The 12,748-nt window shown below is 42.4% G+C and overlaps 1 protein-coding gene across 4 annotated transcripts in view; it reads right to left on the bottom strand.

The window, feature by feature from the left end:
- nap1l4b (nucleosome assembly protein 1-like 4b) overlaps nucleotides 1-12,541 on the bottom strand; it is a 131,375-nt gene extending 118,834 nt beyond the window's left edge. For 2 of the 4 annotated variants that reach the window (XM_068046081.1, XM_068046080.1), the window contains exon 1: nucleotides 12,447-12,541. The gene's annotated coding sequence lies outside the window, so the exon portion shown is untranslated. Of the gene's footprint in view, nucleotides 1-5,885; nucleotides 6,053-12,446 lie in introns of those variants that run through there. The other 2 variants (XM_068046076.1, XM_068046078.1) reach the window with 2 other exon arrangements.
- Between the last annotated feature and the right edge of the window lie 207 nt (nucleotides 12,542-12,748).

Below are 12,748 nucleotides of genomic sequence, written 5' to 3'. Positions count from 1 at the left end.
TTTAGCAAAAACCGCAACATTTGTCTGACATTACAACAGATCTAGTCAACCAATAACAATCCTTCCTGAACAGCAGAGATCTTCTGAGCTGTTAACAGTACAATAAAATGAAGTCATTTGTAAAAGCTAATTTAGGAAAATGCAGTCCAATATTCACTATATAAACAAGGTGATAGAGAAGAAGCCAGTCAAAGGAATGTAGAGTTCAGAGGGCTGGAAGTTTAGATAGGTAGGGCTAAGCCCATAGAGGATTTAAACATCAGGATGTAAATTTTAAATCCAAGGTTTGAGCAGAACAGGATGCAGACAGCAGAGTTTTGTGTAAGCTGAAGTTTGTGGAGTACAGATGGTGATAGGCTGGTCAAGAAAGCATTGGAAAAGTCATCTGGAGGTGCCAAAGATATGGATGAGGGTGTCAGCAGCAGCTGGGTCCAAGGTGCACAATATTGCAGAGATGGAAATTGGCAATATTTGAGGAAGGGAATATGGGATTGGAAGCTCAGTTTTAGTCACTGACAGTTGCAAAAAGACTTGCCCAGCCCGAGACAGTCGCTCAAGAGGGGAATCAATATCAAGGCACTTGGAACATCACAATATGATTGGGCAGAGTCAACGTGGTTCTGTGAAAGGGAAATCATGTTCGAAAATCTAATGGAGTTTCTTTTTTTGAGGGTGTAACTAGCAGAGTTGATGAAGGGGATTCAGGGGATGCAGTATATTTGGATTTTCAGAAGGCACTCAATAAAGTACCACACAAGAGGTCGATACACAGGATTGAGGCTCATTGGATGGGGCTAGTATTAGCATGGATTGAGGATTGGTTAATGGACAGAAAACAGAGAGTAGGATTGCAAGGGGGTTGGAGTATAAAAATAAGGAAGTTTTGCTGCAACTGGCTTTGGTGAGACGACACCTGGAATATTGTGTGCAGTTTTGGTATCCATATCTAAGGAAGGATATACTTGCCTTGGAGGTGGTACAGCAAAGTTTCACCAGATTGATTCCTAGGATGAGAGGCTGAGTAAATTGGGCCTGTACTCTCTGGAGTTTAGAAGAATGAGGTGTGATTTTATTGGAACATACAAGATTCTGAAGGGGCTAGGGAATCCAGAATAAGGGGTCGATTATTTGATTTCTTTACTCTGAGTTGAGAAGCTTTGGAATTGTCGACCCAAGGGGGTTGTGGATGCTCCATCGTGGAGTATATTCAAGACTGATCGATTGTCGATCTCTCAGGGAAGCAAAGGATATGGGGAGCGGGCAGGGAAGTAGAGTTGAGGTAGAAGATCAGCCATGATCATACTGAATGGCAGAACAAGCTCAAGGCTGAATGATTTACTCCTGCTCCTATTCTTAAACAGGTCATTTTCGGGATGGCATTGCCTAACTAATGGAGTGCTGCAAGTATCAGTGCTTGGGCCTCAGCTGTTTACAATCTATATCAATGACTTAGTTGAGGGGACTGACAATACAAAGCTAGATGAAAAAGTAAGCCGAGAGAGTATGCAAAGAGATATAGATAGGTTAAGTGATTGGCAAGAAGTTGGCAGATGGAGGTTAAACGGGGAAGTGTGAAATTATCCATTTTGGCAAGAAAAGCAGAAAACCTGAATTTGTTTCTTAAAAAAAGCGAGAGACTGATAAATGTTGGTATTGAGGGATTTTGGGGGGGGTGTGGGGAGCCCTTCTCCACGAATCGCAAAGTTAGTATGTAGATACAAGCAATAGGGAGGCGAATGGTATAGAATCATAGAAAGCTCACAGCACAGAAAGAAGCCACTTGGCTCATTGTGTCTGTGCCGGCCGAAAAACGATCCACCTATTCTAATCCCACCTTCCAGCATTTGGTCCGTAGCCCTGCAGCTTAAGGCACTTGAGGTGCATATCCAGGCTCTTTTTGCATGAGTTGAGGGTTTCTGCCTCGACTACCCTTTCAGGCAGTGAGTTCCAGATCCCCACCACCATCTGTATGCTAGCCTTTATTATAAAGGGGGTTGGTGTGTAAGTGTAAGGAACTATTGCTGCAATTACATAAGGTTTTGATAGATTTTTGGGTATCAAGGGACACAAGGGATGTGGGAATAGTGTAGGAATGTGCTGATACAGAAGTTCAGCCATGATCTTATTGAAATGGCGAAGGAGGCTGGAGGGCCTTGCTTCTGTTTCTTATTTTATCTAAATGTAGCCAATGCATGTCCAGCATGGCTTCTCCTCCTGTTCGATCACTTCTGGAATCTTCCATGGATCTATCCTTGGGGCCCCCCATCCCCATGACATGCTTTGCAGACTCAGGTCAGTTTCCCTATATATAAATATATTGATGACACCCAGTTCCACCAACACTTCTCTTGATCCATGATCACCCGCGCTGTCAACACTGCTTATTTGCTTTAAATGATCTGAAACAAAAGGCATTCACTTAGGACCATAAAATGTTCTCTGAGCATTGTATTTGTTACCCTCTCCCAACTAAGGTGAACTAGACCATGGAAAAATCTTCATCTCCTCCTTCCACCCAGAACTGCACTTCAAACCTCATCTCCCAGCCATGATAAAGACTTATTTCCACCGCTGAGACACTGCCGACCTACCCTGGACTCCTTCTCTCTGCTCCTGTTACCTCTAGAAACGATTTCTCTAATGTTCTTCTTGGTCATCATCCCTCCTCACTCTCCTTAAACTCCAAAAATAAACTTGTCTAAAATTCCGCTACTTACATTATGTCCTGCAGTGTTCTACATTGGCTCTCCTTCCTCCAAGCCATAAATTTAAAATCCTTCCTTCATCTTTAAATTCTCCACAGCCTATCCCACCCTATCTTTACAAGCTCTTCCATCGTTGGATCCTCTCCCATGGCTCCATCTTCTAGAACTCCCTATGCCTCTTTCTCTTTCTATCTACCATTAGAAACCTTCTCAAAACACATTGTTATACCAAGCTTCTGGTCTTCCTAATCTCAGTCTCCATGGCTTGGCATCTGTTCTTCCCCCAATTCCCCATTTATAAAACTGCCTCGGGACTCTGTTCTTAAAGATCTATTTTAACATTAAGCTTTGCTGTATGAACCTCAGGTGAGATTTGGGATTTGCAGAAATGCTTCCCAAATTCAGTCAGCAATAGGTTCATGTGTTAAGAATGGCCACTTAGATGAGGTATTGGATCAACTGATGGTCTTGCTATCAAGCTTAACATGAGTGTATGCTTTTAGGAAAGAACAACATTTTCTTTCAGCAAACAGTGACCAAATAATTCATGGGCAAGATTGTGCAGATTCAATTCCTCAGAAATGGAAAAACAACCCTCAAAAATCATTCAGAAAAACTATATACTAATGTCAATTGCAATGATTCCACAGGGAAAGTCATATGACGCATTATGATTCTGGCTCTCCCTCCCCACCCTCAATGCTTCTTGATTAGTGCAAGAGTCAGCTTTCATAGGCAGCACATGCTTCCTATGAACCAGAACTTGACCTTGTGTATCTAGGAGAGCTGACCTCCAACAGAACAATGAACCCTTTTAACCAGTAAAGCACACATGGAAAACAGTACAGAGTATTGCAGTATATTCCTGATCTCGCCAACTTTCAGGCCGCAAGTTCAGGCCGACAGCTACCTATTTTGTGTTTAAGATCATATTGAAATTTTTAAATAGTAAGATTTAGACAGATTGCATTATTCCACCATCAGCTCCAAAACCCAAATAGTTCTTTCTATAACTTCAACATGTGCATTTGCAATGACAAGCTTCACTTGAAACAGAATCCTAATTAGAGAGCTTTAAACAGGGAATTGCGAGAAAGATGGGCAGACGTTTAGAAGGAAAGAAATTTCAAAGAAAGTGAAGATGAGACAGTTGGTTGCAAGGACAGAGGGTCTAAAGTGAGTTTTTTTTGAGGGGGTGGTGACAGCAATTTCAAAAGGGGATCGGGACAATGAGAAGAGGGAACATTTACAATATGAGTTAGTTTGTGGACCAAGAAGGAAATATGGGTGGCTAGTTTACTGGGGAGTCAAGAGAGCAAGTAGTGGGCTGTACAGACAGGAGTTTGGAGAGAGCATATGGGGAGATGAGAAGGAAACTGAAGATACATAAAGTTCAGTGGTCAGCCAGGGAGCACAGGGAAAATGATGTTTAACTAACTTGCTCGAGTTTTTTGATGAGGTAACAGAGAAGGTTGATCAGGGCAATGCTGTTGATGTGGTGTACATGGACTTCCCAAAAGCATGATAAAGTGCCACACAACAAACTTGTGAGCAAACCTATAAATCATGGAATAAAAGGGATGGTAGCAACATGGATACAAAATTGAGTGAGTCACAGGAAACAGAGTAGTGGTTAATGGATGTTTTTCAGATTGGAAGGAGGTTTGTAGTGGAGTTCCCCAAGAGTTGGCATTCGGAGCCTTGTTGTTCCTGATACATATTAATGACCTAGACTTTGGTGTACAGGGCACAATTTCAAAATTTGTGGATGATACAAAACTTGGAAACATTGGGAGGATAATGTAGAACTTCAAAAGGACACAGACAGGTTGGTGGAATGGGCGGACAAGTGGCAGATACAATTTTAATACAGAGAAGTGTGAAGTGATTCATTTTTTGTAGCAAGATCCTGATGAGACAATATAAAAGAGTGCAATTTCTATGAGGTGCAGGAGCAGAGGAACCTTGATGTATATGTGCATAAATCATTGAAGGTGGCATGACAGGTTGACAGCGCAGTCAATAGAGCATACAGCATCCTAGGCTTCATTAACCGGGCAGAGCGCACAAAAGCAAGAACGTTTGTTAAACTTGTATAGGACACTGGTTCAGCCTCAACTGGAGTATTGTGTCCAGTTCTGGCCGCCACACTTTAGGAAAGATATGAAGGTATTGGAGAGGGCAGAAAAGGCTCACAAGAATGAAATTCCTCGTCCCTGGAACCAGTTACATGGATAGATTGGAGAAGTTGGGACTGCTTTCTTTGGAGAAGGGATGATTGAGAGGAGATCTGATAGAGGTATTCAAAATAATGAGGGTCTGGACAGGGTAGGTAGGGAAAAACTGTTCCCATTGGTGGAGGAATCAAGAACAAATGGACACAGATTTAAGGTAATCAGTAAAAAGAAGCAATAGCGGCATAAAGAAAAACATTTTCATGCAGCAAGTGGTTAGGATCTGGAATGCACTGCATGAGTGCGCAGTGGAGGCAAGTTCAATCGAGGCATTCAAGAGGGAATTGGATTGTTGTCCGAAAAGGAAGAATGTGCAGGGCTACGGGGAAAAGGCAGAGGAGTGTCACTAGGTAAACTGCTCTTTCAGAGAGCTGGTACAGACACGACAGACTGAATGGCCTCCTTCTGTGCTATAACAATTCTCTGATTCTGAGAGATATTGGCAAAGGAGACTGAGGCCCAGAAGCACCAGGTCAGGAGTGACAGCAGAACAATCAACAATTCTGGTCTGGAATCAGTTTTCCCACTCATGATTGCTTTCTACTTGCCTCTGTTGAAACTGTGCACATCAGAGGAGCATGAAACGATTATGGCCCTGATGCTTGAATCATCTACCAAAATCAATTTATGACTGAAAGCCACTCCGGCAAGCTATCAGAAGATGACCATTGCCAAGAGAACTACCGTAGCGTTAGGAGTCAACATCTTTTGGAATGGATAAAATTGATGAAAAAAGTAAATACAGGCTTTACTTTAAATAAATCTGTCAATATTGTATTTTGCAAGGTTTTTTTTTTAAAAAAAACATTTAACAACTGGAAATCACAGCAAAACAAATCTGTACAAATGATTAAACAAACAGAAATAGGTCCAGTACTTGGGGAAGGAGAGAGGGGTTTGTCGAAGGTGCCATTTTTCACACAGTTACATTAAAATGAGGACTCACCTGCTTGTAGATGTAAAAGATTTCATGTCACTATATGATCAGGCAGTTTTCCTAGTGCCTTGGCATTTGTTCCCTCCTCAAAAGCCACCAAGATACATTAACTCGTCATCCATTTGCTTCCTGTGGAACCGTGTTGTGAGCAGACTGGCTGTAGCTTCAGCCATCAAAATGCCAGATACACTTCAAAATTAATTCATTGGTTGTGAAGTGCTTTAATAAGTCTGCAGAAATTGATAAATAGTTTGCACTTATAAAGCACCTTAGATATCCTGAGAACATCTAAAAGCACTTCAATCAATTAATTACTTTTGAAGTGCAGTCTCTGATGTATGCAAACACAGCAGCCAATTTGTGCACAGCAAGGTCACTCAGTCAGAATATGAAATTGGCCTGCTTCGGTGGTGCTGCTGGTTTAACACCTTATCTTTATATGGTGCCCTTAACGTAATAAAATGTCCCAAGATTGGCTCAGATGACCAAAAGCTTCAAAAAGATAGGTTTCAAGAAGTGTTTTAAAGGAGGAAAATGAGGTGGAGAGGTGTAGGGAGAGTATCCGAGAGCTTGGGGCTGAGGCAATCGAAGGCACGGCCACGAATGGTGGAGCAATTAAAATCGAGGATGCTGAAGAGGCCAAATTAGAGGAGGGCAGATATCTTGAGGGTTCTGGGGCTGGAGGACATGAGAGAGATAGTGAGTGGAGAGCCTATGGAGATTTGAAAATAAGGGGAGACTTTTAAAATCAAAACATAATTTACCCGAAGCTAATGTAGGTCAACTAGCACAGGGGTGATAACCCGCACCAAGTCCCATTCACTTAAAACACAGGCAGCAATTTTGGATGACAAGTTTACAGAGGGTAGAACGTGGGAGACCAGCCAGGAGCATATTGGAATAGTCAAGTCTAGAGGTAACGAAGGCATGAATGAGGGTTTCAGCAGCAGATGAGCTGAGACAGGGTGAAGTCGGGTGATGTTGTGGAGGTGGAAATAAATAGTCTTAGTGATGTGAATATTAGTTTGGAAGCTCATCTCTGGGTGAAATGTGACATCAAGATTGAGAACAGACTTGCTTACTCTCAGACTGTTGCCAAAGAGAGGGATGCTGTCAGTAGCTACGCAACAGAGTTTAAACTAGGGATCAAAAACAATGGCTTCAGTCTTCCCAATATTTAATTGGAGCAAATTTCTGCTCATCCAGTACTGGATGTTGGATAAGCAATCTGATAGTTTAGCAACGAAGGAGTCGAGAAGGGCACTGATGAGGTCGGACTGCGTGTCATCAGCGTATATGTGAAAACTAATGTTGTACTTTCAGATGATGTCACCGAGGGGCAGCAGGTAGATGAGAAATAGGAGGGGGGCACCAAGGGTAACAGTGTGGGAGCAGGAAGCGAAGCCGGAAGTAAGAGGAAAAACAGATAGTTAGTTGGAATTTCCTACACAGCTTCAAATGGCGCAATAGAATCATTTCATCAACCTGAATACTCTAACTTAACCTCGCTTTAATCCCATCACTTCCAACAATACATTCCAACGTGGCCGATTGCGCCTGCTCCACCATTCAAAATTATCATGGTTGATCATAGGCTTCAACTCCACTTTCCCGCCAGCTTGCCATACCCCTCGATTCCGAGAGACTAAAAATCTGTCTATCTCAGCCTTAAATGTATTGAATGATGGAGCATCCACAACCCTCTGGGGTAGAGAATTCCAAAGATTCACAAACCTTTGAGTGAAGTAACTTCTCCCCATCTCAGTCCTAAATGATCGGCCCCTTATCCGGAGACTGTGCCCCATGTTTTAGATTCCCTAACCAGCGGAAACAACCCTATCCAGCCCCTTCAGAATCTTGTATGTTTCAATGACATCGCCTCTCATTCTTCTAAACGCCATAGAACATAGGCCCAATTTACTTAGTCTCTCATCATAGGACAACTCTTTCATCCCAGGGGCCAATTTAGTGAACTTTCACTGTACCTCCTCCAATGCAAGTATATCCTTTCATAAATGCAGAGACCAAAACTGCACACAATACTCCAGGTGTGGTCTCACTAAAACCCTGTACAATTGTAGCAAGACCTCCTTCTTCCTATACTCCAATCCCCTTGCAATAAAGGCCAACATGCCATTTGCCTTCCTAATTGCTTGTTCTACCTGCATGCTAACTTTGTGTTCCTTGTACAAGTACACCCAAGTCTTTGAACATCAACACTTATAAGTTTCACACCTTTTAAAATGTATTCTGCTTTTCTATTCTTACGACCAATGCGAATTACCTCACACTTCCCTACATTATACTCCATCTGCCATCTTGATGCCCACTCACTTAACCTGTCTATATCTCTTTGCAGCCTGTGTCCACCCCACATCTTACCTTTCCATCTACTTTTGTATCAGCAGCAAACTTAGATACATTACTCTATCTCTTTAACCAAGTCATTAATATAGAAGGTAAATAGCTGAGGGCCCAGTACTGATCTTTGCAGTACTCAATTATTCACTGCCTGACAACTTAAAAATGACCCATTTATGTCCACTCTTTTCTTTGTCTGTTAACGAATCCTCTATCTATGCTAATATATTACTCCCAACTCCATGAGCCCTTATCTTGCTTTTTAACCTTTTGTGTAACCTTTTTAACCTTATCGAATGCCTTTTGGAAATCCAGGTATACTACATCTACTGTTGCTCCTTTACCTACCCTACTAGTTACATCCTCAAAAATCTCTAATAAGTTAGTCAAACAGGATTTCCCTTTACTAAAACCATGTTGACTTGTTCTAATCATACTGTGCTTGTCTAATTGCATTGTTAAGATTTCCTTAATAGATTCCAGCATTTTCCCCAACGACTGATGTTAGGCTAACTGACGTGTAGCTCACTATTTTCTCTCTCCCTCCTTTCCTGAAAAGTAGTATAACATTTGCCAACTTCCAAACTGATGGGACCATTCCCGAATCTAAGGAATGTTGGAAAATCACAGCTAGCGCATCGACTATCTCTGCAACTCTCTCGGGTGTAGGCCCATCAGGTCATAGAGTCATACATTTCCTTAATTTCCTCACTCTTTTTAGCCCCTAGGTTACCATCTATTTCTGGTATGAAACTTGTGCCTTCTCCTGTGAAGGCAAACAATATTTGTTCAATGCCTCTGCCATTTCCTCATTCACCATGATAATTTCTTCTGTCTCTGCTTCAAAGGGACCAACGTTTACTTGAGCTACGTTCTTCCTTTTTATATACCTATAAAAGCTCTTACAATCTGTTTTTATATTGCTGGCTAGTTTACTCTCATATTCTATTTTTTCCTTTAACAACAACTTTTTGGTGGCCCTTTGCTGGTTTCTAAAACACTCCAATCCTCAGACTTGCTACTCTTTTTTTGCAATATTGTAAGTCTTTTCTTTTAATATAATGCTATCCTTAACTTCCTGAGTGAGCCATGGATGGGTCTTTCTTGCTGAGTTTTTGTTTTTCAATGGAATGTATTTTTGTTGAACATTTTGAATTGTTTCTTTAAAGGTTTCCCACTGTTCATTTACTTCCATATTTTTTAGTCTACTCACCCAATTTACCCTCGCAAGTTGTTAGCATATCTACATAATTGGCTTTGTTTAAGTTTATGATTCTTGTTTGATTGGAGCATGTCACTTTCAAACTTAACATGGAATTCAATGGTATCATCACTATTTCCGAGTAGATCCTTTACTGTGACATTACTAATTAACCCTGCTTCATTACACAATACTTGATCTAAGATAGCTTTATTCCTACTGCTCCAAGAAACTGCCCTGAAAATGTTCTATAAACTCTTGCCAATTTCATTGTCCCAGTCTATGTAGGCAATTATTACATTGCCTTTGTTACAAGCTCCAATAATTTCTTGTTTAATGTTCTGTCCAACAGTATAACTACTGTTAGAGGGCTTACGAACTACTCCCCTCCAGTGTTTTCTGATTCTTGCTATTCCTAATTTCCATCCATACTGATTCTATGTCATGACCATCTGAGGCCAGATCCTTGCTCACTAATGTCCTTTTTTTATTCGTTCATGGGATGTGGGCGTTGCTGGCTAGGCCGGCATTTATTGCTCATCCCTAACTTCCCTTGAGAAGGTGGCAGTGAGCTGCCTTCTTCAACCGCTGCAGTCCTTGGGTAGTAGGTACACCCCACAGTGCTGTTAGGAAGGGAGTACCAGGATTTTGACCCAGCAACAGTGAAGGAATGGGGATATAGTTCCAAGTCAGGATGGTGTATGGCTTGGAGGGGAACATGCAGCTGGTGGTGTTCCATGCATCTGCTGCCCTTGTCCTTCTGGGTGGTAGAGGTTGCAGATTTGGAAGGTGCTGTCTATGTCACCGTATGTCATCTTTTATCAAGGCGACCCCTCTGCCTTTCTGTCTGTCTGTCTATCCGAAATATTTATTTCCCAACCTTGATCATCTTATAACCATGTCTCTGCAATGGCCATTAGATCTAAATCATTTACTTCTACTGGTGTTCATCTGTCTTATTTCAGATGCTTTGCATATTCAGATAAAGAACCTTTAATTTCAATTCCCTGCAATGACCTTATTTGCTGATGTATAATTTTTCTTAAACTCTGTCACTGCCTGTCCCATTATGCTTGTCTTTACCCACAACACTTTACTGTTCTAGTGCCTCGACCTTTCTCTTTGAATTTCTGAATCCACCACCCCCCACCCCCCAATTAGTTCATGACCTCTAGCCTTATCTGTTGGCGCACTCTTCAGTTTGTATGCAATGTCCCTTCCTGCCACACTCTGATTATCATTGCCCTTATTGCTATTTTGGTCTCTTGCCTTCTCTCTAAATTATCACATCTTCCCTCACTTGATCCCTCGCCCCCACTAGTTAGTTTAAAGTCCTCTCTACTGCCTTAGTTATACGACTCGCTAGAGCACCAGTCCTGGCACAGTTCAGGTGAAGACCGTCCCAATAGTACAGCTCCCACTTTCCCCAGTACTGGTGCCAGTACCTCATGAATCTAAACCTGTTTCTCCCACAACAATCTTTGAGCCACAAATTTAACTTTCTAACCTTATTTACCCTATGCCAAACCTAATTACATTTGAAGTTCTGCTTTTTAATTTAGACCTTACCTGCTCATACTCTCTATGCAGAACCCCTTTCCTAGTCCTATCTATGTCATTGGTATCCACGTGGACCATGGCAAATGGATCTTGCTCTTCCCGCTAAAAGTTCCCCTCCAGCTTTGAGCAGATGCCCCCAAATCCTGGCATTGGGCAGGCAACATAGCCTTCTGGACTCTCACTCTCAGCTGCAGGGAACTATGTCTATCCTCCCAACTATACTATCTATTACCACTATATTCCTATTTACTACCCCTGCTTGAATGGCTTCCTGTATCACAGTGGCATGGTCAGTTCACTCATCCACCTTGCAGCCCTCACTCTCATCCATACAAGTTAAAAGAACGTCAAATGTTGGACAACTGCAAGGGTTGAAGCTCCGCTACTCGCCTTCTTGATCCCCTTACCTACCTTACTTGCCGTCACATCCTCCTGTCCCTGACCAAATCAGAAGAGCCTATCCTATGGTTTGTGACTGCCTTCTGGAACAAAGTGTCCAGGTAGTTATCCCCCTCCCTCATGCCCTGCAATGTCTGTAGCTCAGCCTCCAGTTCATCAACTCTCAGTTCCCTCAGTGAACTGAGCCCTGTAGTGTCTGCCTAGTACTTGTGCTTAATCTTGGACTTGGAAACCACAACCTAACAGCACTATCCCTGAGACAAACAAATACTAATATTTAGGTATTAGATAAATGCATATTCATTTTCTTATTTAAATATAATGTTAAAAAGGGCAATAGGCTAGGATATCACACAGACCTCAAATATTAGCTCACATTTTCAATTAGAAAGTACAACGGCCAATTGCATTTGACATGATTACACATTTCACAAGTGGCCAAAGTAATTCAACTAGATTTTTTAACCAATTAAAATAAACATATCAATGCTGGGCATTTGTGCCCGTTGGCTAGCAGCCCTTGGTGCATTCTCGACAGTTAACAAAATTCACACTTTAAGCAAAAAGGGTTCTGCTGAACACTATTGGATGAGCCATAAAGAAGCTAATTTTACATCGTTTTGGGGAACTTTAAATGATCAGATTATAAGCGGTGAACTACTGAAGGAAGTGATGCAGGACCACGTTAGTTAAGTATTTGTTTCATAGAGGAAAAGCCTTCAGAATGAGTGAGGCCCGTAGATTCAGAGTCCTGGACAGGTTTCTATATAACAGCGGCTTACTTTTAGTTTAATAAAAAAAAACTGCACAGGAAATACTGCAGTGTGGCCGCAGTATGCATTGAACTGAAAAACCTCAAGTTCAGCGCAAAACGCAGCTCGGACCTAGTGTGCGAGAGGGGCCCAGAGCCCCAAGATCCTCGAACAATCCACATTCAGCTTTGTCCCCGCAACACGGGCACTCTTCACCCCCACCCGATGGCACCTTGTCACCCCACCCCACCCCCCCGATCCCCCTGGGGCTGCGCGACCCGTCCATCTCCCCTTCACCTGCGCTCCGCAACGGTTGCTCAGGCCCGCCGCCGCTCAGTCACCTCCGCGCGCTAATGGCGGACACCAAAGAGGCCGCTTCCCATTGGCCGCCGCCCAGAGCAACTCCTGCACTGACGTCCAACGCGCAGAAACAGCCAATTAGAAACCGCGCTTTGGCTGGGTGCCGGCGTGGTGCGCTCTTAAAGGCAAACGAATTTTTAATTTATCGGCGATAAATAGAGCTCTTGAAGGGACGCTGTGATCAACTGAAGAATTCAGGTTGAAATATGCAATCCACAGAACAACAGTCCAGCACTAAT

This window comes from Heterodontus francisci, chromosome 14 (genome assembly GCF_036365525.1).
Source record: "Heterodontus francisci isolate sHetFra1 chromosome 14, sHetFra1.hap1, whole genome shotgun sequence".
NCBI classification, from domain to species: domain Eukaryota; kingdom Metazoa; phylum Chordata; class Chondrichthyes; order Heterodontiformes; family Heterodontidae; genus Heterodontus; species Heterodontus francisci.
The sequence above is the reverse complement of the archived record's forward strand: the minus strand, read 5'-3'. Positions and strand labels throughout refer to the sequence as shown.